At 46.0% G+C, this 27,000-nt stretch overlaps 1 protein-coding gene across 1 annotated transcript in view; it reads right to left on the bottom strand.

Moving 5' to 3' along the window:
* Nucleotides 1-27,000, bottom strand: part of NALF1 (NALCN channel auxiliary factor 1) — a 474,399-nt gene that overhangs the window by 27,675 nt on the left and 419,724 nt on the right. The gene's annotated exons all lie outside the window — the stretch shown is intronic.

The following is a 27,000-nucleotide window of genomic DNA, read 5'->3' as shown; positions in this document are numbered from 1 at the left end:
ATTGTTTCCTGCTGGAGAACAAAGGATCTGAATGCAAATAAGAGCCCTCCAGCTATTAACTGCTTTCAGTGAAGGCTTCATTTGCACACTTAATTCCTCTTTAGTAGCTGAGTAGCTACTTAATAGTTTATGCAAAATGATAGCTCAAAGCTGTCACTCAAACTGTTGTTTGAGCGATCTTTGAGCGATCATTGGTCAGTGTAAATGGGCCTTTAGTCACACTGTAAGGGGGCATTCTGGCGAGCGTATGCGTACATAGGTATGCACAAAACCGCGCACCCATGTATGTGCACAAATACGTGTGAATGCAGGTCCATGTAGCATTGCTTTCAATGGGTGGCCGCGGCTGCTTCTGGAAGCCCCATTGAAAGCAATAGGATGCCGGCAACCCCTGCAGTGATTTTTATGGAAGGACTTGAAATATAAGCCCTTCCCTGAAAATCATCCCTGGTTTGTGTAAAAAAGAAAAGTCCCTGCAGGGCTTGCAGGCAGCCCATTGCTTGCTGCAAAAGCATTGGTCCCATTGAAAGCAATGGGAGAACATCGCGATCCTCTGCCACAGCTGTGACAGCTGTGACAACTGTGGCATGGGAATCTTTACTCCCCGCGGGGCCGGCGCCGGTGACAGGTGAGTTGCGGCGGGGAGCGGGGGGAGAGAGGGAGAGAGAGATCTCTCCTCCATTCTCCCCGCTCTCCCCCGCTGCTCCCCACCCCCCGCCACCCCCGAATCTTTAGAGACGAGCGGGCAGGTACTCGGCTAAGGCACTACTCGCTGGAGTAATGTGCCTTAGTGAGTATACTCCCTCATCTCTATTTAAAATGTATTTTATTTTGAGCTATACTCAGGAGTTATCAAAAAGTAGTATATGCATCTAGCTCAATAAAAAATGTCTCTAGGGATCCTATTATGACTCCAAAGGTTGGATGAATTCATAGGTCAACATAAAAGCCAACAATATAATGCATGTGATGCTTGTCTTTTTTGTGCAATCAATGATACGGGTTATGAATCCTTTACTGCATGAACAGCAAGTAATAACATCAGTTATACAAATGTGCAGTTCTTTAAAACCATTCTAAGATGCATTACGCATAAAAAGTCCCTTTGGTGTTCATAGTAAAAAGTGTTGAGCAAAAAAGGGGTTGTCCATCTTTAAACTTTTGATGAACCTCTGATCAGCTATTCATTGGGCTGCGGTCACTGTGTATGGAACTGGAAGCAGCCAGCTCTATACACTTTACTGCTGCCCAGATTGGTAGACCTCCACCGGTGAACTATTGATTATTTTACCTATCCTGAGGATAGGTAATTAAAGTGACCATCTGGTCCTGGACAAACAAAGATGGTTGAAACATGTCTTTGACTACATGATACACACTGTGTATTAGTATGCATTGGTAGTCAAAGACACTATATTCTTCTCTGACTTGTCAGAACTGCTCACATGGGCAGCAGTGGTCAATCAAAACAGGATATAATGTGTTAAGGTCCATTTAGACGCGACGAATGTCAGGCAAATGATGCCCGACACTCATCCCTGTGTCTCCTCACAGAGCAGCCAGCATGGGGGTGGGGAGGCTGCAGGAGATTTCTCTCCTTGTGCTCCACTGTTCCTCTACATTGACTTAACATAGCGGCCGTTTAGTATCGAACAGCTGCTATTTACACTGAGCGATCAACGGATTTATCCTGCATAAATGATGAACAATGAGCTCAACGGTGATCATTCAGTTTAAATAGCGTCCGTTTATTACTGAATAGTCGCTATGTTAAGTCAATGGAGAGGGGCAGAGGAGTGCGAGGAGAGAAATTTCCTGCAGCCGCCCCGCTGCGAGCCAATGATACTAGCTCCCATGCGAGGATAAGTGTCGGGCATTGTTTGCCCGACATTCGTCCAGTCCAAATGAGCCTTTATACTAGTGATGCATACAAATGCACAGTGAGCATTAGACAGTCAGCGATGGGGTTCAGCCGTCTTTGCTTGTCCCGGACTCCAGGGTCACTTTAATAGTTCTAAGCTGGGTAAGCTCTTTAATATATATTACAATGCCAGAGCCATCCATTATGCAATACTTAGTCAAGGTAAAGATGAAGCAGCCCAATGCTGTTCTGTTCTTCACTGAATGCATAGTCCCTCCCTATTTCCATATCTATTCCATACAATTCACATATCAAATCTTCTAATTAATTCAAAGTCCCCAAAACCTGCAGTGCTCATTGTTGACCATAAGAGAATCATGAATTGATCCAAAACATCTTGTGCGTGAAACAGCAATAAATGCCTCTTTCTGCTCAATGAACTGCAATGACAAAACTGAATTCTTTGCAGCTTTTCTTGCTGATGGGCCGATTCTGTAACTACAACCAAATATGTCAGAGATTGCACTGCTGACATCTGAACACCTCACTCCTTTGTTTCAGACTACGTCTTGGCACTGGCTCAGCAGAAGCTGGCAATTTTTTTCCCCCACAATTTCCTCTTATTCTTATATGTTTAACCACATAAAGGCAAACTGCACACGGGTGGGTTGGAATCCCACAGCGGAATCGGGCCGTGGCAGCAGCAGCGTTCGCGTGTACCTGCTTTCTTTTCTCTTCATTTGTACTGCGGATGGTCCACACGGTTTGCCATTGAACATGCACAGTACAGACCTTTTCTTTTTACACTCCTGCTTTTCCTGCGTCATCGCTACGCGATGATGCAGAATCTGTGTCCTATGTAGGAATGTAGGACATGCTGCAGGTCACAGATAGCTCTGTGGTGAGAACCAAAGATAGGTATCCCTCCAACTCTCTCCCAAATGAATTTTCCTATAGCAGGGAGAGGGAGGGGGCGGGGTTACAGGACTTTCCCCAAAAGCATGGGATGAGGGGGCGTGGTTAGAGGGACCCACCCTATAGCAACACCTCTCTAGGCCAATCCCTTCTATATTTGCTATAGGGAATCTCTGTGAGAAGCCGTATAGCCCTGCCCACTCTCTCTGCGCTATGGGAATATCCCTCAGGGGGTCCCCAGAGCAGGAAGAGAGAGAACGGAACTATGGAGTAATCCCCCATAGCAGGGAGAGGGAGTGGAGCTATAGGGGATTTTCCCATAGCAGGAAGAGAGAGCGAAGCTATGGGGGATTAACCTATAGCCCTGCTCTGCCTCTCCCTACTATGGGTTAATCTCCCATAGCTCTACTCTCTTTCCCTGCCATGGGGAAATCCCAAAGCCCTGCGGAGCTTCTTCTCCCTCTCCTCCTGAAGCAGCAGTACTTTTTAAAGCGCAGCTGCTCCAGTGAATGGGCAATTTTCATGCGCATGAAGCTCAAGTCTTCGACACATGAAACATTGCTGGTTCATGCGATTTTTACACAAGCGAGCAACGATCTTTTTGCATGGCTATTTGTGCCCAAAAAGAACGCTTGTGTACCGAGACCCTAGAGAATAAAATACGATTCTGGGGATAAACAACCAGATATCTGAGCTTGATGCTCCTCTCTCCACAGACCTACAACAGTTGTTTCTTTTTATACTAGAGTATTTATACTTATGGCATAGCTGAGTTATACTGCTGGGAACTTGAACAAACTTATAATCATCACCTTGTTGGAAGGGTTAATTCTTTTCCTTCTGGTTTCTTCCTTCCCTTCCAGTATATTTTGCTGATTCTAATGCAGATAATTTGGTCATCATTACATGGTGTACCCACTAGAGATCAATTTGTTAAAATTAATAGGACTTTTCCTAGCATTAATTTACAAGTTGCAGAATAAGGATGGCTGCCTGATGTGTCTGTTAACAGCAATGTCATGCTGCAACATGTGTCCAATATTCCCTCTTTAATTCAAGGAATTTTAAGTAATGCTTAAGAAAAGTTACTAATACTCATGCAAGATTTGCTTCCCAGAAAACAAAAGGGTTCAGTTTTAATGCTGACCTCCGTAATGACATTAGCGGACATGGAGATATATTTGTGGGGTGTGCAGAGAAATTGATTAACAAATTAAATGTAAAACATGAGACGTAAATAAGTAACATCTCAGATATTTCAAATTCTAGTGAGGTTTCTTCACTTTTTACCATAAATGTCTCATGTAATCCAAATATCACAACCAAGAAGATATTAAAGGGTCTGCAATAGAGATGAGCGAACGTACTCGTCCGAGTTTGATATTCGTGCGAATATTAGGGTGTTCGGGATGCTCGTTACTCGTAACGAGTACCACGCGGTGTTCGGGTTACTTTCACTTTCCTCTGTGAGACGTTCGCGTGCTTTTCTGGCCAATTGAAAGACAGGGAAGGCATTACAACTTCCCCCTGCAAAGTTTAAGCCCTATACCACCCCCCTGCTGTGAGTGGCTGGGGAGATAAGGTGTCACCCGAGTATTGAAATCTGCCCCTCCCGCGGCTCGCTACGGATGTATTCTGACATTAGTTCAGGGAAAGTGGTATCGTGTTGGAGCTGCTATAGGGAGAGTGTTAGGTGTATTGTAGGCTTCAAGAACCCCAACGGTCCTTCTAAAGGCCATAAATCGTCTCTATATGCGCTCAGTGGGGCCGGCGGCAGCAGCGCCGACCCCATTGAGAACATATAAAAGACAAATCCTTCTTTTCTGCCACAGCTGTAACAGCTGTAGCAGAGAAGAACGATGTTTGCCCATTGAATTCAATGGAACCAGCAATACAGCAGGTTCCACTGAATGCAATGGGCTGCCGGCGATCGCAGGATGAATGGTCGGGAAGGGGTTAAATATATAACCCCTTCCCTGCAATTCATCCAGAAATGTGATACACTAAAAATATATACCGGCGTATAAGGCGACGGGGCGTATAAGACGACCCCCCAACTGTCACCTTATACGCCGGCAATACAGTGGAGCAAAGAATAAAAAGCATTACTCACTTCTTCAGACGATCTGCGCCGCTCCTGTAGACTGTCACTCCTTCCTGGTGTTCTGCGGTGCTCCTGCAGGCTGTCGCTCCCTCCTGGTTCCCGGCAGAGCATTGCTTTCTCTACGAAAGGCTTTAAATCCACGCCTCCAGAAACACACGTGCCTTCAGCCAATCACAGCCAATGACAGTGATGTCATTGAATTGCTGTGATTGGCTGTGTTTCTGGAGGCGGGGATTTCAAGCCTTTCATAGAGAAAGCTTTAGTCCGTGGACCAGGAAGGAGTGACAGTCTGCAGGAGCGGCGCAGATCGTCTGAAGAAGTAAGTAATGCTTTTTATTCTTTGCTCCACTGTATTGCCGGCGTATAAGGTGACAGTTGGGGGGTCGTCTTATACGCCCCGTCGCCTTATACGCCGGTATATATTTTTAGTGTATCACATTTCTGGATGAATTGCAGGGAAGGGGTTATATATTTAAGCCCTTCCCGACAATTCATCCTGCGATCGCCGGCAGCCCATTGCTTTCAGTGGAACCTGCTGTATTGCTGGTTCCATTGAATTCAATGGGCTAACATCGTTCTTCTCTGCTACAGCTGTTACAGCTGTGCCAGAGGAGAGCGATCTTTACGCTGACAGTGCGGGGGGGGGGGGGGGCACTCTTGCCGCTATTGTGGCTTAATAGTGGGACCTATGAACTTGAGATGCAGCCCAACATGTAGCCCCTCGCCTGCCCTATCCGTTGCTGTGTCGTTCCCATCACTTTCTTGAATTGCCCAGATTTTCACACATGAAAACCTTAGCGAGCATCGGCGAAATACAAAAATGCTCCGGTCGCCCATTGAGTTCAATGGGGTTCGTTACTCGAAACGAACCCTCGAGCATTGCGAAAATTTCGTGCCGAGTAACGAGCACCCGAGCATTTTGGTGTTCGCTCATCTCTAGTCTGCAACATACTGTACAAAGTGCCTCTCTTATGACAATCATTAACCCCAGAGGCGTAACTTGAAGCTCCTGGGCCCCAATGCAAAACCTGTAACGGGGCCCCCAACTATAATGCTTTATTCATAGTACTGGGCTCCCTATATGGAGAAGAGGGGCCTTATGGGCCCCCTAAGGCTCCTGGGCCCGGGTGCAACCGCATCCCCTGCATCCTCTATAGTTATGCCCCTGATTGACCAGATCAGAAGTCAAAAAAGAGTGAGAAGGAGGTGACTTGAGTTGGGCGCTACTTCAATGATGTAAACACACATGGCACTAACAAACTACAGTTACTGTTATAGTTAACTCTTGCCTGGTTTTAAGAAGGCACAATCTGTAAATGTGAATAACTAGAATTAGCATAGAGAGATTTAAGTAGTGGGTTAAAAAGTTAAATACTAGGGATGAGCGAGCGTACTTGGAAAAGCACTACTCGCTCGAGTAATTTGCTTTATCCGAGTATCGCTGTGCTCGTCCCTGAAGATTCGGGTGCCGGCACGGAGCGGGGAGCTGCAGGGGAGAGCGGGGAGGGACGGAGGTAAGATCTTTCTCTCCCTCTCTCCCGCCCGCTCTCCCCTGCTCCCCGCTGCGACTCACCTGTCAGCCGCAGCGGCACCCGAATCTTCAGGGACGAGCACAGCGATACTCTGATAAAGCAAATTACTCGAGCGAGTAGTGCTTATCCGAGTACGCTCGCTCATCTCTATTAAATACATATATTCACAAGCCAACATTTAAGGTCTCTATACACTAAACAACACAAAATGTAACATCCTAAAAATTAAGATAGACTATAAAAATAGAAAATAAAAACCCCATCACCAGCAAGAACAGGGTGAAAGGCAGGAAAAACGGATGTAAAAAGTTATAGTTCATACTGAAATATACATAGTCAACAAAAATTACAGACCAGAAATGCATGTAAATCCCAATTACATAAATTAGTCAAACCTAACATGTCTAACTACCCAACCATAATTTAATGGCTGTGATAGCATGTTAAAGGGATCAGTTGCATTATATTATATTATATACAATATGTTCTGTATGTTTTATTTTTATGAACATAGTCCTTAATTACACGTAGTTTTAAACTGAAACTTTCAACAAGATACTTTAAATTTGAAACCCCGGCTCCAAGATAACTCCAAGAAACCAACAAACCTTTACATTGGAGAAGACGCTTATGGAATAAATGCCAATGGAAGGAATTGGATGCCATAATGTGATTTTGGCTATATTTGTACTTCCATTGGTGGCACCAGATTTCATGGCAATATTAGTGCATCATGCCGTCAAACGCTAAAAACCACAACAGACTTCCGATAGTCAACGGGTCATGTTGGGCATCTGGGGATTTGTTGTGAAGGGAAGCTATGATGCATAAGTGAACAGAGAGTTAGGACTTCTTCCCACAGGTGTATTTTCTATCAGTATTTCGTGAGCCAAAACCAGGAGCGGGTCCAAAATACGGAAGAAATGCAAATCTTTCCATTATACTTTCTCTCTGGAGGTTCCATTCCTGTTTTGGCTCACAAAATACTAATGAAAAATATACCCTTGTGAAGAAGCCCTTAGGGGCAGATTCAGTGTAAATGTAAACTAGACAGTCTAAAAATGTGCCAAATTTATCACAGTGGCTAATGCCGGCTGGAAGATTTAGAACATCGTTAGACACTTTAACTTCATACTAGATATTGGTTGGTTTAGTTTGCTTCAAAATTTTAAACATGATGGTGCTTTTAAGCCATATCTTCTGTTGAAAGCAGCTAGTAGGACAGTTGATTCTATAATAACATTGTACTATTGCTCAAGCTTTATTTATTGCTTTAGTTCTTTTCCATCTCACGGAGATACAACAGGAATCAGGATAGTGCCAGGGGGCCTCAGGCATGCCCATATTTCTATAGGCCTACTGGGAACTATGAGGAGGCAATTAAAACATAAAATGATCTTTATAGCCTTGCTGCTCTGTACACACATTTCTAGTAATAAAACATTCATAAAGTTAGTGGACACCGGAATAAAACTTCCTTCTGTGCACTGCTATGCCTGTGCTGGTGGTGGTATCGCAACACAAGGTTCAGGATACAATGCAGTAGATGGAGTAACCAAAAAAACTGTATTTATAAGGATAAGGAATGCAGTTAAAAATCAATAATAGAAACAGATTGCCAACCAGTATTGCAAGTAAGTTTAACAATGAAAACAGTTGTTTCTATACTCTCGCCATACAGGGCAACACTGACTAGCATGAATCACTCAGAATCATTCAATCATTCAGAATGACAGCAGAAGCCCTGCAAATATTACTTGTCATTACTTTTGGTAATCCACACTTTGTACAGTAGAATAGAGTTCCCCAAATAACTCAGTTCTCCCCAGTTTCTGTTTAGATCCCTGCCACAGTCATGTGGGCTATCTACTAAAGGCCCTTCCAGTGTGCATACCCATATGTTAGGGCCCACTTATGGTTTGTTGGTGGAAGGTTGTACCTCTACTAATTCTCAACCTCATGAGTGCCACCTTCTACCGCACTCAAAGTTCATGTTTGTTCCCCAGCTATTCAACTGCTCTGCCCCTATGGTTTCCAGCACCGGCACAGATTGGTTCCTCTTGGCGCTCATACAGCTCTGCTTCTCAAGGCACCATCACAGCTCAGCTTCACCAGGCACCTGCACAGCTCTACAGTAACAGCTCTTCAGCTCTCCTATGGTCTATGGTTTCCAGCCAGCAACAGATTTAAACTCTTTCACAATCTCTAAGCTTCTCCTGTGATGCAGCAGGAAATTGTCATTTTATAGTACTGACATGATCTCACTAGAATGTCCCCAGGGAGCATGCTCAGTTGAGTTTGAAACAGCCATCTTGGTGCTCCATTGTGAAGCTCAGTACACCCTTTAGACATTGCCACACCTTCTGTCCTTTTAGAGGCAGTATTAACCCTTTACATGTGAGTCCCTTACATCTGCAGCATCTCTCCTATGATTACTATAGAGAACTGTTGCATTATACTAGTGTGAAAAGTAATTTGTCCATAAACAATGTAGATGTAACTTAAAATGTAACTGTCACTTATTAATTTTTAATGTAGAGAGTCGATAATTCTAATCATTTTAGCAATATGTTTTATTAGTCTATTCTGTACATTTTTCCTTCAAAACCCCTCTTCTGCTATGCAACTAGGTGAAGACCTTGCTAGGGAAACCGTATTCACTTAACAGCATAGCAGAAGAGGGGGTACCAGCTGTGCCTGCTTCTCCTCTTCACAGAGTCGCTATGACCCAATGCACTATTAGGGGTCTCAGTGCATCGGGTGTACAGTACTATATGTCACCATCTGACTAACTGAGAGCTCTGACAATGCATTAGGTCTAGCTTGGAGCAGGCGCTGTGAAGGCAGGAGCCATATAGCACAAAACGGCTTCTGCATACACAGGGAGCTGAAGGGGAAAGAGCAGAAACTACAGAACACATATACTAAACACAGCGCTGGGGATAGATGTGGGCCACAGAAGAAAGTGTTATGTTTGCAACACTAAGGCCTCATGTCTGGGGAATCCCGCACAAAATCTGACCATGCCCACAGCTAGCGACCCTGAGTACCTGTCCGTGTCTTGAAGTTCTGTACTGCAGATGTGTGCGGGAGTGCCGTCTGGCGTGCTTGCGCACTTGCGCAGTTACAGGTTGTTTTTTTAAATTCCTCCTTTTCCCGCGGAATCCGCAGCCCATTTGCAATGCCAATTGCGGATGGGCCGCAGATTGAACAGCTTCCATTGACTTCAATAGAAGCCATCCATGTGGAAACCATAGTAAAATGGAACATGTTGCGATTTTTCATCCGTGAGCGGAAACTGCAATTGATTTCTGCTTGTGTGCATGTAGAATCCCTTTTCCACAGCATGCTATGGAGGGTTATTGCTGTGGCATCCAGAAGAGAAATGTTTCAAAAAACAGTCTTTGTTAGTAAAGTGTTCAATGAGAACAGCTGTGCCTGCAGCTGCACTATAGAAAACAGTGCAGGCACAGCTGGCGCACCCTCTTCTGCTATTCTATTAGGTGAATCACTTCCTAGCAATGTCTTCACCTAGCTGCATAGCAGAAGAGGGCTTTTGAAGGAAAAATGTACAAAATAGGCTAATAAAACATATTGCAAAAATGCTCAGAATTGCCTATTCTGTACATCTGAAAAAAGTATATTCTAATGACAGTTACACTTTAATGCCATATATTTCCACATCTACCATATGTACAGTACATTTGCGTTTAAAATAGCATTCTGATTCTAAAGAGCTCACTTACCTCTCGTTCATATCTCCATACCGTGCAATCGACAGGTACTGATACTAAATACTCTGGAAATCCATGTACAATATTATTATCATGAGACTTCATTGCCATTTTACATTTGTATGGCAGAAGGGGATTACAGTAAGTATTCATTGTCTTTAGGCTGTGATGGATTTTTTTTAATAGTGAAGCTGATCGTCCTAGAGTAAAGGTTGCAGCTTTCCCATCTGCTGCATATATTGTGCTGCATGACTATTCTCTTTGTGAAATATATATTCCCATCCAGGGAGGACGTTTACTCGTATCCGCTGGCCGCCGATATAGGCAGGTTCACACAAGGAGTGATTCCTAGCGAAGACATACTGTACATCTAGTTATGCAATCAGTATCTTTGTGCCTAAGGGGATGTTTCAATCTATCAAGGAAACATTTCAACTCAAAATATTGTCTGTCATTGAAACAGGCTGACAAGCTGTGGTCTAGAATACTACGCTATTATTTAAGGGTTTTAGTATTCTCTGCACTAACTAAAGACCTGCAAGCAGCTAGTGTGAGCTATCATGAGACCCTACAAGGATTAGTAATTTATTTCAACACAACTCAGTTCTGCTTCATGACTTTGTTGCAAAAATGTGTAAGCAATACCATTTCCTTTAGAGATACTGTATGTCTTCCTGCAGATGTGGATCCATCCCGAGGGACCCTTCACTTTTCAATATTTCCAAATATATTTGGTTCAACTGTGCTGTTAAAGGGAAAATTTACATTGGAGCAGAGGCGAAACTTGAAGCGTCTGGGCTTTATTCATATTACTAGGCCTACTATATGGAGAAGAGAGGCCTTATGGGTCCCAAAGGCTCCTGGACCCAGTTGCAACCGCATCCCCTGTATCCCCTATAGTTACACCCTTGCATTGGAGCCTTATTATATTAGGAAATAGCTGAGATTCTCAAATTTAATGTTATTACTAATATAACTCTTTTTGGCAGGAACAAAAAGAGGATTGCGGGGAATACTTCACAAAACCATCAGATTTGTTATGACATATATTAGTCTCATAGATTGGATTACTACAATATGTGGGCTCAATCACACGAGCGCCAATCCACCCGTGTTCCTGCACGATTAAGACCCCTGCACTGCAGGTGCGGACGACTCTCCGCACCGCCGGAAGAAAGAACACATGACCAGCAATGGAGTCCGACATGTAGAGAGTAGTCCGCATGCGGTGCGGCCGTCTTATCATGCAGGAACACGATATAGGCTCATTGCGGAGACCTTTAGTACTCCCCTCCTCCCCCGCGGCGGAATATTACTAGTGATATGCCATCGCGGTCATGGACAGGCAGCTTTACTGTAGATTACGTTTTGTGTGCATATAAGCATCCATGTTTGTAGCAATGTTCCTTGTATATCTATGTTACACTATATTATTCCTTTTTTGTCACTGTGCAAGGGGGTACATTTCAAATTTTGCGTTGAGTCTTCATGGTCAATTTTTTAATTTCTAGAAAGCCTGTTGGGGAATTGCATATAGTGTAGTATATATTGGTTGGTCTACCTTCAAAATGCAGGTTAAGGCCTTAGTCACACGGGCGTTTTTTCACGCGATTTGCGGATCGCATGACGGATGCGCATCCGCAAATCGCGTGACCGGTGCGCGCAAGTCGCCCGCAAATCGCCCGAAAATCTGCTCCTAGCCGCGTTTCATTAGAAAGGGGCCGGAGCTGTCCAGCGCATTGCATTCAATGGAGACGGCAATACAGCCGGCTCCATTTAAAGCAATGCGCTGCGGGCGAGCCCGGGATGAATTGTCGGGAAGGGCTTAAATATATAAGCCCTTCCCTGCAATTCATCCTAAAATGTGTAAAAATAAAAAATGTATATATACTTACCTTCTCCCGGCAGCCGGAGCTCTGCGCGGCCGTCCTGCAGTGGGTGTGAAGGCGGTGTGAGTCAGACCTGCCCCCTGATTGGCTCAGCGCTGAGCCAATCAGAGGCATGTCTCACTCACACCCATTCATGAATTCATGAATGGATGTGAGTCAGACCTGCCCCTGATTGGCTCAGCGCTGAGAGGCAGCAGTCACTAACCCATTCATGAATTCATGAATGGGTGTGTGAGTGAAACCTGCCTCTGATTGGTCAGCAGCCAGGGATTTTAAAGCCCCGCCGGCTGAATAGTGCCGAGAAGCAGTTCAGGAGAACTGACAGCGGCCGCGGCTGGACTCCGGCTGCAGCGGAAAGGTGAGTATACAATTTTTTTTTAATTTTAACACATTTTGGGATGAATTGCAGGGAAGGGCTTATATATTTAAGCCCTTCTCGACAATTCACCCCGCGCACGCCGGCAGCCCATTGCTTTCAATGGAGCGGCTGTATTGCCGGCTCCATTGAATTCAGTGGGCAAACATCGTTCTTCTCTGTCACAGCTGTTACAGCTGTGGCAGAGAAGAATGATTTGTCTTCTATATGTTCTCAATGGGGTCGGTTCCCATTGAGCGCATACAGAGAAGAGAACAGGAATCGCAGATCGCAGATAGGTGCGATCTGCGATTTCTGTTCTATAATTTATCGGACGAGCGCATAAAAAGCGCTCATGTGTCCGATACCATTGCAAAGCAATGGTTTTATAAAATCGCCGGACGCATGCGCAAATCGCGGCAAAAAACGCCCGTCTGACTAAGGCCTAATGATGCAATGACTTACATAGCTTGTCTAGCTCAGTACATGATCTAGTTTACCAGAAGTTTGAGGTGTATTTGCACTATTTTCCAGTATTACGATATCTTAAAGATAGTTTTGTAGAAGACTAATTATTAGAATTTTATAAAATATATAGTGAAGTATGACCAAAGAAGTCAATGTGACTAGATCACCATTTTTTTCATTACTTAAATCCAGAGAAGTACTTTCCATAATTCTAATGTTTTCATTGTCTAGTTGTAGATTTTTTAAAATTACGTTGTCTATACATGATTATGGGGGCTGCATCTTGCCTGAGCTGCATTAGGATATGATTTAGAGCAGCTTCATGAGCCATTCACAAAGTGGAAAGGAGGGGACAAGAGATGAGCAAGCATGCTCAGTAAGGGCAGTTACTCGAAAGAGCACCGTTTTTTCGAGTAACTGCATGCTCGTCGGAGAAAATTCGGGGGGGGGAGCGGGGGGGTTGCAGTGGGGAGCGGGGTGGAGAGAGAAAGAGATCTGTGGTCAGTGTGGAAAATGCTGGATTTTAGAATTTTTTATATAGATTAAATAGATTTTTTAAAATACTGATTATAAATTATGATCAGTAGATTCTGATAGAATTTTTTTTTAATTACCAAAAAGGCTTAAAAAATTTGTGTAACAAAAAATTTGAATTATACAATAGGTCATTTTACTGATGACATATGTCCTTTAAAAGGGTTGTCAGGGATCATAAAAAACAGATTCCCCATGCTAAAACCTAATAAGCAGGCTTATACTCACCGCCATGGTCTCTGCAGCTCAGTCCTCCAGGCCAGGCCCATGTTTATAGGTTGCAGTCAGCCTGTGTATGGGACATCACAGGCTGCTATAGTCAATTACTAACCCCAGTACTCAAGCGCTGAGGCATGTGATTGGCCACTGCAGTAAACAGGCTGCTGCAGCCTGTGCAAAGTACATCACAGGGATGACCAGAGCTGCTGGTGCCAGAGATGCAGGGACCTGGGAGAGGTGAGTGTAAGCTTCTTCATTATGTTTTAGTATGAGGAATCTATTTTGTTTTTTAAATAATCTCTGACAACCCTTTTAATGTCAATGCTAGATACTGGTAACTGATGGGGCTGGAATGAGAACTCTGTGTTAGAAACTATCATCATTTTGATATCTAAAGAGGGTAAAGACCCTATACTCCTATAGGCCAATGTCTTTGCTTAATAGTCATACTAAACTATTGGCTAAAGTCTTTGCTGCCTAATTATCTAAAGTTATAGGTTCTTTCATACATCATGACCAGGCAGGATTCATTTCTGGTAGAATGACATATCTTAATATCAAAAGAGCATTTGTGAATATTCAAGAGGGGAATAGTGGATCTGGAGAGAAATCTGTCTTTTTCTTGGATGCCATTCAAGCCTTTGATAGAGCTGAGTAAAGGCTTCTGTGGGCAGTTTTGGGATAAATGGGATGTGGAGAGAAATGTATTAAATAGGTTAAGTTATTCTATAAACGTCTTGTGGCTTGTATTAATATTAATGGGCATTTTACCTATATTTTTTTGTCAAGAGAAGCTAGAAAGGATCGCCTGCTCTCTCAACTTCTGTTTGGCAATTTACTTGAACTGTTGGCAGAGGTGATAAGAAAAAGGAAAAGCTATTAAAGGATTTAAGTATAGAGATGTTGAAGCAAAGACATTGCTCTATGTAGATGATATTTTATTTCTAGAGGATACCCCTCAATCCTTAAAAGGGCCATAGAGGTTGTAACACAGTTTGGAGGAGTTGTAGTTGGAATTTAATATTAACTGGTCTAAAGGTACCTTTACATAGGCTGATCTGAATAATCGCTCAAACAAGCGATTATGGGCAACTGTTGGGCTGTGCAGACATGGCCCCGACAAGGCACTGAGCAAAAAGTCACTCAGTAGTCATTAGTCTGAGGCGGGTGACCAAAAGAGATTTCTGGCTCGTTCTGTCTTTATCAGTGAATGACTATGACTTCTGTGTGAAAGCATAGGAGTGATGGTCTATGGGACGGCTGTCGGGCACTTTTATGTCCAACAGTCGTACCATGTAAAGGTACCTTAAGTATTCTCTTTTGCCTTTAAATGACACTGGTAGGTTATCTCTGGTTGAAGTGCTTCTATTAGGCTCTAAAGCTTCCTTAAATTACCTGGGTATTTATCTTAACTATTAACGTCAACCAATATGTGATCTTGAATGCTTTACCACTATTGAAAACTTTAAACAAACGTTAAGATTTTAAAACTTAAAACAAAGGTTTTGTTTAAATGTTCTATAGCCACTCACAAAAGACTAAGTAAGATGGTTATTCTCCCACAAGTCTTGTATTGTTTTTTAAACATCCCATACAGATTTAAGATTATGGAGCCCTTGACTGTTAAGAAAAGAGGTCATCCCTTCTGGGATTGCACAAAACTGGTGAGATATTTGGAGGAAATATTGCTGTACTTGAATAGAACTTATGGCATTGTCCTGAGTAATCACCTGAGCTTATGTTAGGAGGTACCTCGAGTCTTCTATGCTTGAGTATATAGAAAATTGCTAAATCTATCTAATAATGTAGTTTGTACAGCTGAGAAAAGGCATTCATCCATCCAGGTCAGGCTATTATTCTGCAATGTTGATTCAGAGGAAGGCAAAATACCCATGAGGTCAAGGTCAATAATCCTCCTTAGAGAAAGATCCTGGAAGGCCTACTGCCCAAAGCCGTGTCAGACTCCATCAGCGGAATATTGCAGCGGAGTCCGACACGGTTCCCCCAAAGACCCCATACTCACCTCTCTGGATCCACCGCGCCGGTGTGCATGCACAGTGCAGCGCATGGTGCGCCCGTGGTGGGCGGTGATGCTTAATCACGCAGTACTTCCGCTGGGCTCACATAGTGGACAACTTTCATTGACTTCAATTGAAGCCGGCTGTGTATTTTACCATGACAATTAGAGCATGCCGTAATTTGTTTAACGCTGCAGAATTCCGCGGTAGAATTCCACAGTGTGAACATTGAAAGGCAGAAAGCTATTAGGTTAAATAGAACCTAATAACTGCGGGATAACGCGGCAGACTTCCACCGTGTGAAACGCGGCAGAAATCTGTCCGTGGGAATTAGCCCGAAATCAGAATAGAAACCTTCTGAAGCAAGCTGGTTTTTAACATGTATTAATATTACACTAAAGAAAGGCATTCAATGAATGGCTGAGCACTGCCACTGATTGGCTGAGCCAATCAGACCCAGCCAATCAGACTCAGCCAATCAGACCCAGTGCTTTCAGGAGGCAGGAATTTTTAAATCCCTGGGCAGGAAAAAGTGCTTCAGAACAGTGTCAGGGAGCCAGGGAGAAGATGCGCCAGAGCTGCACAGCAGCAGAGAGGTGATGTATATAAATAATTTTTATTTTTTCCAGCAGCTAGGGATGATTTTCAGGGAAGGGCTTATATTTTAAGCTGTCCCTATTGAAAGCAATGGGGAAACATTGCTACAGCTGTGGCAGGAAATTCTTTCATCCCTGCTGCAGTCCCCTCCTCACTGAACACTGTGACAGTGCTGTCACAGTTTTTTTAGTGATAAGGGGACTCCCTGTAACATCAGACGATGTTACGCACAGCACAAACCTTCCCAGTACATACATGTCCTACCTTTCCAGGTAAAAAACAGACATGTGAACACATCATAGGAAACCAATGGTTCCAATAAACGTTCAGCTGACTTTGCCCTTAATGTGTAACGGTAACATGTATTTTCCTTTGTGAATTGCTTTTCTTTGGTAGATACTAGAGATGAGCGAGCATACTCGTCCGAGCTTGATGCTCGTTCGAGTATTAGGGTGCTCAAGATGCTCGTTACTCGAGACGAGCACCACGCGGTACTCGTCTCGATTAAACGAGCACTGACCATTGAATTCAATGGAGCCGGCAATACAGCCGGCTCCATTGAAAGCAATGGTCTGCCGGCGAGCGCGGGATGAATTGTCGGGAAGGGCTTAAATATATAAGCCCTTCCCTGCAATTCATCCAGAAATGTGTAAAAAAAAAAAAAAAAAAAAAAAAAATATATATATATATATATATATATATATATATATACTAACCTTGTCCAGGCAGAACGATGTTAGCCCATTGAATTCAATGGAGCCGGCAATACAGCCGGCTCCATTAAAAGCAATGGGCTGCTGGCGATCGCGGGATGAATTGTCGGGAAGGGGTTAAATATATAAGACCTTCCCTGCAATTCATCCAGAAATGTGTAAAAAAAAAATATATATATATATACTCACCTGGTCCCGGCAGACGGAGTTCAGCGCAGCCAGCGGCAGTCCTCCTGAACTGCTCTGAACAGCTGTGAGTAGTATTCAGCAGCCGGGGATTTAAAATCCCCGCCTGCTGAATGAGCTGCCTCTAATTGGTCACAGCCTGACCAATCAGAGGCAGATTCCACTCTCACATCCATTCATGAATTTATGAATGAGTGAGTGACTGCTGCCTTTCATCTGATTGGTCCCGCTGTTACAGCTGTGGCAGAGGAGAACGATCTTTATACAGACAGTGGGGGGGGGGGGACTCACTCTTGCCACTATTGTGGCTTAATAGTGGGACCTGAGAACTTGAGATGCAGCCCAACATGTAGCCCCTCGCCTGCGCTATCCGTTTCTGTGTCGTTCCCATCACTTTCTTGAATTTCCCAGGTTTTCACAAATAAAAACCTTAGCGAGCATCGGCGATATAGAAAAATGCTCGAGTCGCCCATTGACTTCAATGGGGTTCGTTTCTTGAAACGAACTCTCGAGCATCACTGAAAGTTCGACTCGAGTAACGAGCACCCGAGCATTTTGGTGCTCGCTCATCTCTAGTAGATACTAGAGATGAGCGAGCACCAAAATGCTCGGGTGCTCGTTACTCGGGACGAACTTTTCGCGATGCTCGAGGGTTCGTTTCGAGTAACGAACCCCATTGAAGTCAATGGGCGACCCGAGCATTTTTGGATTTCGCCGATGCTCGCTAAGGTTTCCTTGTGTGAAAATCTGGGCAATTCAAGAAAGTGATGGGAACGACACAGCAACGGATAGGGCAGGCGAGGGGCTACATGTTGGGCTGCATCTCAAGTTCACAGGTCCCACTATTAAGCCACAATACCGGCAAGAGTGGGGCCCCCGCCCTCCCAAAAACTTTTACTTCTGAAAAGCCCTCATTAGCATGGCATACCTTTGCTAAGCACCACACTACCTCCAACAAAGCACAATCACTGCCTGCATGACACTCCACTGCCACTTCTCCTGGGTTACATGCTGCCCAACCGCCCCCCCCTCCCCCCCACAGCGCACACCAAAGTGTCCCTGCGCAGCCTTCAGGTGCCCTCATGCCACACCACCCTCATGTCTATTTAGAAGTGCGTCTGCCATGAGGAGGAACCGCAGGCACACACTGCAGAGGGTTGGCACGGCTAGGCAGCGACCCTCTTTAAAAGGGGCGGGGCGATAGCCCACAATGCTGTACAGAAGCAATGAGAAATAGAATCCTGTGCCACCGCCATCAGGAGCTGCACACGTGGGCATAGCAATGGGGAACCTATGTGCCACACACTATTCATTCTGTCAAGGTGTCTCTGCATGCCCCAGTCAGACCGGGCTTTTTAATTCATAGACACAGGCAGGTACAACTCCCTATTGTGAAGTCCCTGTCGACCGACAGCATGGGTGGCTCCCTGGAACCCACCGGCGATACACAAAAATATCCCATTGCATTGCCCAACACAGCTGAGGTAGTAATGTCGTGCTTAATGCAGGTCGGCTTCGGCCCACACTGCATGCCCCAGTCAGACTGGGGTTCTTTAGAAGAGGAAACAGATGCATTTATAATTCCCTGTGGACCCACAGCATGGGTGGCTCCCTGGAACCCACCGGCGGTACATAAAAATATCCCATTGCATTGCCCAACACAGCTGAGGTAGTAATGTCATGCTTAATGCAGGTGGGCTTCGGCCCACACTGCATGCCCCAGTCTGACTGGGGTTCTTTAGATGTGGAAACAGAAGCATTTATAATTCCCTGTGGACACACAGCATGAGTGGGTGCCAGGAAGCCACCGGCGGTACATAGAAATATCCCATTGCATTGCCCAACACAGCTGAGGTAGTAATGTCGTGCTTAATGCAGGTGGGCTTCGGTCCACACTGCATGCCCCAGTCAGACTGGGGTTCTTTAGATGTGGAAACAGATGCATTTATAATTCCCTGTGGACCCACAGCATGGGTGGCTCCCTGGAACCCACCGGCGGTACATAAAAATATCCCATTGCATTGTCCAACACAGCTGAGGTAGTAATGTCGTGCTTAATGCAGGTGGGCTTCGGCCCACACTGCATGCCCCAGTCTGACTGGGGTTCTTTAGATGTGGAAACAGATGCATTTATAATTCCCTGTGGACCCACAGCATGGGTGGGTGCCAGGAAGCCACCGGCGGTACATAGAAATATCCCATTGCATTGCCCAACACAGCTGAGGTAGTAATGTCGTGCTTAATGCAGGTGGGCTTCGGCCCACACTGCATGCCCCAGTCAGACTGGGGTTCTTTAGATGTGGAAACAGATGCATTTATAATTCCCTGTGGACCCACAGCATGGGTGGCTCCCTGGAACCCACCGGCGGTAGATAAAAATATCCCATTGCATTGCCCAACACAGCTGAGGTAGTAATGTCGTGCTTAATGCAGGTGGGCTTCGGCCCACACTGCATGCCCCAGTCTGACTGGGGTTCTTTAGATGTGGAAACAGATGCATTTATAATTCCCTGTGGACCCACAGCATGGGTGGGTGCCAGGAAGCCACCGGCGGTACATAGAAATATCCCATTGCATTGCCCAACACAGCTGAGGTAGTAATGTCGTGCTTAATGCAGGTGGGCTTCGGCCCACACTGCATGCCCCAGTCAGACTGGGGTTCTTTAGATATGGAAACAGATGCATTTATAATTCCCTGTGGACCCACAGCATGGGTGGCTCCCTGGAACCCACCGGCGGTACATAAAAATATCCCATTGCATTGCCCAACACAGCTGAGGTAGTAATGTCGTGCTTAATGCAGGTGGGCTTCGGCCCACACTGCATGCCCCAGTCTGACTGGGGTTCTTTAGATGTGGAAACAGATGCATTTATAATTCCCTGTGGACCCACAGCATGGGTGGGTGCCAGGAAGCCACCGGCGGTACATAGAAATATCCCATTGCATTGCCCAACACAGCTGAGGTAGTAATGTCGTGCTTAATGCAGGTGGGCTTCGGCCCACACTGCATGCCCCAGTCAGACTGGGGTTCTTTAGATGTGGAAACAGATGCATTTATAATTCTCTGTGGACCCACAGCATGGGTGGGTGCCAGGAAGTCACCGGCGGTACATAAATATATCCCATTGCATTGCCCAACCCAGCGGATGTAACGTCAGCTGTAATGCAGGTGGGCTAAAAATTCATTTGATTAGACTGTAGGCGAGGGCCCACAAAAATTGCTGTATCAACAGTACTATTGTACATCAGAAAAATTGGCCATGGCCAACCAAGAGGGCAGGTGAAACCCATTAATCGCTTTGGTTAATGTGGCTTAAGTGGTAACTAGGCCTGGAGGCAGCCCAGTTTAACGAAAAATTGGTTGAAGTTAAAGTTTCAACGCTTTTAAGAGCATTGAAACGTATAAAAATTGTTTAGAAAAATTATATGAGTGAGCCTTGTGGCCCTAAGAAAAATTGCCCGTTCGGCGTGATTACGTGAGGTTTCAGGAGGAGGAGCAGGAGGAGGAGGAGGAGGAATATTATACACAGATTGATGAAGCAGAAATGTCCCCGTTTTGGATGGTGAGAGAGAACGATGCTTCCATCCGCGGGTGCAGCCTACGTATTGCTTAGGTATCGCTGCTGTCCGCTGTTGGAGAAGAGAAGTCTGGGGAAATCCAGGCTTTGTTCATCTTGATGAGTGTAAGCCTGTTGGCACTGTCGGTTGACAGGTGGGTACGCTTATCCGTGATGATTCCCCCAGCCACACTAAACACACTCTCTGACAAGACGCTAGCCGCAGGACAAGCAAGCACCTCCAGGGCATACAGCGCGAGTTCAGGCCACGTGTCCAGCTTCGACACCCAGTAGTTGTAGGTGGCAGAGGCGTCACGGAGGACGGTCGTACGATCGGCTACGTACTCCCTCACCATCCTTTTACAGTGCTCCCGCCGACTCAGCCTTGACTGGGGAGCGGTGACACAGTCTTGCTGGGGAGCCATAAAGCTGGCAAAGGCCTTGGAGAATGTTCCCCTGCCTGCGCTGTACATGCTGCCTGATCTCTGCGCCTCCCCTGCTACCTGGCCCTCGGAACTGCGCCTTCTGCCACTAGCGCTGTCGGATGGGAAGTTTACCATCAGTTTGTCCACCAGCGCCCTGTGGTATAGCATCATTCTCGAACCCCTTTCCTCTTCGGGAATGAGAGTGCAAAGGCTCTCCTTATACCGTGGGTCAAGCAGTGTGTACACCCAGTAATCCGTAGTGGCCAGAATGCGTGTAACGCGAGGGTCACGAGAAAGGCATCCTAACATGAAGTCAGCCATGTGTGCCAGGGTACCTGTACGCAACACATGGCTGTCTTCACTAGGAAGATCACTTTCAGGATCCTCCTCCTCCTCCTCTTCCTCCTCCTCAGGCCATACACGCTGAAAGGATGACAGGCAAGCAGCATGGGTACCGTCAGCAGTGGGCCAAGATGTCTCTTCCCCCTCCTCCTCATCTTCTTCCTCCTCTCCCTCCTCCTCCTCCTCACCGCGCTGAGATATAGACAGGAGGGTGCTCTGACTATCCAGCGACATACTGTCTTCCCCCGGCTCTGTTTCCGAGCGCAAAGCGTCTGCCTTTATGCTTTGCAGGGAACTTCTCAAGATGCATAGCAGAGGAATGGTGACGCTAATGATTGCAGCATCGCCGCTCACCACCTGGGTAGACTCCTCAAATTTTCCAAGGACCTGGCAGATGGCTGCCAACCAGGGCCACTCTTCTGTAAATAATTGAGGAGGCTGACTCCCACTGCGCCGCGCAAGTTGGAGTTGGTATTCCACTATAGCTCTACGCTGCTCATAGAGTCTGGCCAACATGTGGAGCGTAGAGTTCCACTGTGTGGGCACGTCGCACAGCAGTCGGTGCACTGGCAGATTAAACCTATGTTGCAGTGTCCGCAGGGTGGCAGCGTGCGTGTGGGATTTGCGGAAATGTGCGCAGAGCTGGCGCACCTTTTCGAGCAGGTATGACAAGTGGGGGTAGCTTTTCAGAAAGCGCTGAACCACCAAATTAAAGACATGGGCCAGGCATGGCACGTGCGTGAGGCTGCCGAGCTGCAGAGCCGCCACCAGCTTACGGCCGTTGTCACACACGACCATGCCCGGTTGGAGGCTCAGCGGCGCAAGCCAGTGGTCGGTCTGCTCTGTCAGACCCTGCAGCAGTTCGTGGGCCGTGTGCCTCTTATCTCCTAAGCTGAGTAGTTTCAGCACGGCCTGCTGACGCTTGCCCACCGCTGTGCTGCCACGCCGCGTGACACCGACTGCTGGCGACGTGCTGCTGACACATCTTGATTGCGAGACAGAGGTTGCGTTGGAGGAGGAGGAGGAGGGTGCTTTAGTGGAGGAAGCATACACCGCCGCAGATACCACCACCGAGCTGTGGCCCGCAATTCTGGGGGTGGGTAGGACGTGAGCGGTCCCAGGCTCTGACTCTGTCCCAGCCTCCACTAAATTCACCCAATGTGCCGTCAGGGAGATATAGTGGCCCTGCCCGCCTGTGCTTGTCCACGTGTCCGTTGTTAAGTGGACCTTGGCAGTAACCGCGTTGGTGAGGGCGCGTACAATGTTGCGGGAGACGTGGTCGTGCAGGCCTGGGACGGCACATCGGGAAAAGTAGTGGCGACTGGGAACCGAGTAGCGCGGGGCAGCCGCCGCCATCATGCTTTTGAAAGCCTCCGTTTCCACAAGCCTATACGGCAGCATCTGTAGGCTGATCAATTTTGCAATGTGCACGGTTAACGCTTGAGCGTGCGGGTGCGTGGCGTCGTACTTGCGCTTGCGCTCAAACTGTGGCACTAGCGACGTCTGGACGCTACGCTGAGAGACATTGCTGGATGGGGCCGAGGACAGCGGAGGTGATGGTGTGGGTGCAGGCCAGGAGACGGTCATGCCTGTGTCCTCTGAGGGGGGTTGGATCTCAGTGGCAGGTTGGGGCACAGGGGGAGAGGCAGTGGTGCAAACCGGAGGCGGTGAACGGGCATCGTCCCACCTTGTGGGGTGCTTGGCCATCATATGCCTGCGCATGCTGTTGGTGGTGCCTCCCCAGCTGATCTTGGCGCGACAAAGGTTGCACACCACTGTTCGTCGGTCGTCAGGCGTCTCTGTGAAAAACTGCCACACCGTAGAGCACCTTGACCTGTGCAGGGTGGCATGGCGCGAGGGGGCGCTTTGGGAAACAGTTGGTGGATTATTCGGTCTGGCCCTGCCTCTACCCCTGGACACCGCACTGGCTCGGCCTGTGCCCACACCCTCACTTGGCCCTCCGCGTCCTCGGCCGCGTCCACGTCCTCTAGGCCTACCCCTACCCCTCAGCATGCTGTATTAGCAGTGATTTGATTTCACAGGCAGGAAAGAAATTGGCGCAAGGCTGCAGGCCAAATATAATTTTTTTACTTTTTTTAAAAAGGAAAGGCCCACTGCCTCTAGTGAATGAATAATACGTTTAATAACTGTGTTGCGGCCCTGCAAAAGTGTCACAGAACTTTACTGTTGCAGAGTTATTAACTGTGGCAGAGCAGGTATTCCCCAGGCAGGAAAGAAATTGGCGCAAGGCTGCACTCAACCGTAGCTGGTTGCGTCTGATTTTTTTACGTTCTCCACGCAGCACACACATACCCAGAGCCCTTAGGACTGACAGAGGCAGGGCAAATATACTTTTTTGCCTTTTGTTTAAAAGGATAGGCCCACTGCGTCTATTCACTGACTAATATAACTGTGTTGCGGCCCTGCAAAAGTGTCACAGAACTTTACTGTTGCAGAGTTATTAACTGTGGCAGAGCAGGTATTTCCCAGGCAGGAAAGAAATTGGCGCAAGCCTGCAGTAAAACGTAGCTGGTTGCGTCTGATTTTTTTACGTTCTCCACGCAGCACACACGTACCCAGAGCCCTTAGGACTGACAGAGGCAGGGCAAATATACTTTTTTCCCTTTTGTTAAAAAAGAAAAGGCCCACTGCGTCTATTCAATGACTAATATAACTGTGCTGCGGCCCTGCAAAAGTGTCACAGAACTTTACTGTTGCAGAGTTATTAACTGTGGCAGAGCAGGTATTTCCCAGGCAGGAAAGAAATTGGCGCAAGCCTGCAGTAAAACGTAGCTGGTTGCGTCTGATTTTTTTAGGTTCTCCACGCAGCACACACGTACCCAGAGCCCTTAGGACTGACAGAGGCAGGGCAAATATACTTTTTTCCCTTTTGTTTAAAAGGATAGGCCCACTGCGTCTATTCACTGACTAATATAACTGTGTTGCGGCCCTGCAAAAGTGTCACAGAACTTTACTGTTGCAGAGTTATTAACTGTGGCAGAGCAGGTATTTCCCAGGCAGGAAAGAAATTGGCGCAAGGCTGCACTCAACCGTAGCTGGTTGCGTCTGATTTTTTTACGTTCTCCACGCAGCACACACGTACCCAGAGCCCTTAGGACTGACAGAGGCAGGGCAAATATACTTTTTTGCCTTTTGTTTAAAAGGATAGGCCCACTGCGTCTATTCACTGAATAATAAGTTTAATAACTGACACTGTGTTGCGGCCCTGCAAAAGTGTCACAGAACTTTACTGTTGCAGAGTTATTAACTGTGGCAGAGCAGGTATTTCCCAGGCAGGAAAGAAATTGGCGCAAGGCTGCACTCAACCGTAGCTGGTTGCGTCTGATTTTTTTACGTTCTCCACGCAGCACACACGTACCCAGAGCCCTTAGGACTGACAGAGGCAGGGCAAATATACTTTTTTCCCTTTTGTTAAAAAAGAAAAGGCCCACTGTGTCTATTCAATGACTAATAACTGTGTTGTGGCCCTGCCTACACAATTCTGTGCCTGTAGTATCAATGGAGGGTGCAATGCTCTGCACCGCCGATTTTGAGAAAAAAAAAAAAAAGCAACACAGCTAACAGCAGCCTGCACAGTACTCCACACAGTTAAATGTGGCCCTAGAAAGGACCGTTGAGGTTCTTGAAGGCTACACTCACTCCTAACACTCTCCCTGCCTAAGCACCACTGCTGTCCCTAATACCGGGTGCAATGCTCTGCACTGCCGATTTTGAGAAAAAAAAAAATTTCTCCACTGCTAACAGCAGCCTGCACACACGTAGATGTGGCCCTAAGAAGGACCGTTGGGGTTCTTGAAGGCTACACTCACTCCTAACACTCTCCCTGCCTAAGCACCACTTCTGTCCCTAATACCGGGTGCAATGCTCTGCTCTGCCGATTTTGAGAAAAAAAAAAAATTTCTCCACTGCTAACAGCAGCCTGCACACACGTAGATGTGGCCCTAAGAAGGACCGTTGGGGTTCTTGAAGCCTACACTCACTACAAACACTCTCCCTACAGCAACTCCAATAGAACAGCACTTTCCCTCAGCTAACTCACAAGACATCTGAGGCGAGCCGCGGGAGGGGCCGACTTTTATACTCGGGTGACATCTGATCGCCCCAGCCACTCACAGCAGGGGGGTGGTATAGGGCTTGAACGTCACAGGGGAAAGTTGTAATGCCTTCCCTGTCTTTCAATTGGCCAGAAAAGCGCGCTAACGTCTCAGAGAGGAAACTGAAAGTAACCGGAACACCGCGTGGTACTCGTTACGAGTAACGAGCATCCCGAACACCGTAATATTCGCACGAATATCAAGCTCGGACGAGTACGTTCGCTCATCTCTAGTAGATACCTAATTTTGAGATTTCAAATAGTGTTCATTTGATGGTTTATAGCTCACAAGTATGGAACCAATCGTCCTGTTTGAATATTTTAGATAGTAAAAAAGGAATACATTACCTGGGTTTAATAAGTTCTGGGCAAGATGTCTATACTGGTATTAATGTATTTAGGGGTATATAAAACAGCGGGCAACAGCTAATATTTATTTTCCTGAAAATGTATTAATTTGTGGGGAGCGGAAGGATTAGGATGGAATGGCATATCTGCAATTTATTATATTCCTTGTCTTCAAAATCAAAAGATATGAATTGAAAAATATGGATAAAGTTTGGTTAATGTAATCTCTTTTGCGTTTAATAGAAAGATACCGTTGCCTTTATTCTTCAACCAGCCTTAGTTTTACCATCTCAACATGGATCCGTACGTAGCTCCAGTATGGTTTGGACCTAAATGATTTATCCCTAGAGCACCTGCCATGATATACCAAGGCATCAAAGGCTTTTGTACGTTATTAAAACGCATGATTGTTTTCACTGTGAATAGGAGGCAATCTCGCCCTGCTTAAATCAAAGTTTCTGTGAAGAAGGTCAGATTGTGCATAGGGTAGTAGTGAATGTGATTCGAGAGGGTTACTTTGCAATAATGTATCACTATCTAAGGATAGAATCTCATTACACATTACTGACTCATTTTGCTTCTGAAGAATTGCGGGTGGGACTGGCGCTTTACTCTATAGTAATGATTAGCTTATTCAGATTGGGAGCTGCCTTATGAAACATTGTCGGCTCCTTTGTGTTAAACCTCAAGACACATCACATAACAGATTTACTGAAGGCAACAAACATTATATAATCTAGCAAGCATTTTTTATTCTTAGTGTTCATAGCCACATAGAACATAGGTAAAGATGATGCATTCATTGGATTTAAAGCATCCCTTATGGATCATTCCGAATCTTATTTTTAGAAGTATCCAGTGATTTGGGATTAAACTTTTCTACTACAGTACATTACAATATTATTATAAATGGGGTTTTCAGCAGATTGGATGATCCCCATTCCACATTTGCAGTGATAGATTCCAGAATTGACTTTTTTTGCTCACCTCTTCCTAGCTCCGGGTAAAAAATATAATTCCCAGGACAAGGTTGTAAGCTGGTTGTCACAAGTTCTTCCACGATCTTTAACCCTTTCAGGACCAAGAAT

Source organism: Eleutherodactylus coqui, chromosome 1, assembly GCF_035609145.1.
Source record: "Eleutherodactylus coqui strain aEleCoq1 chromosome 1, aEleCoq1.hap1, whole genome shotgun sequence".
NCBI lineage: Eukaryota > Metazoa > Chordata > Amphibia > Anura > Eleutherodactylidae > Eleutherodactylus > Eleutherodactylus coqui.
This window is presented reverse-complemented; position numbering and strand designations above follow the sequence as displayed.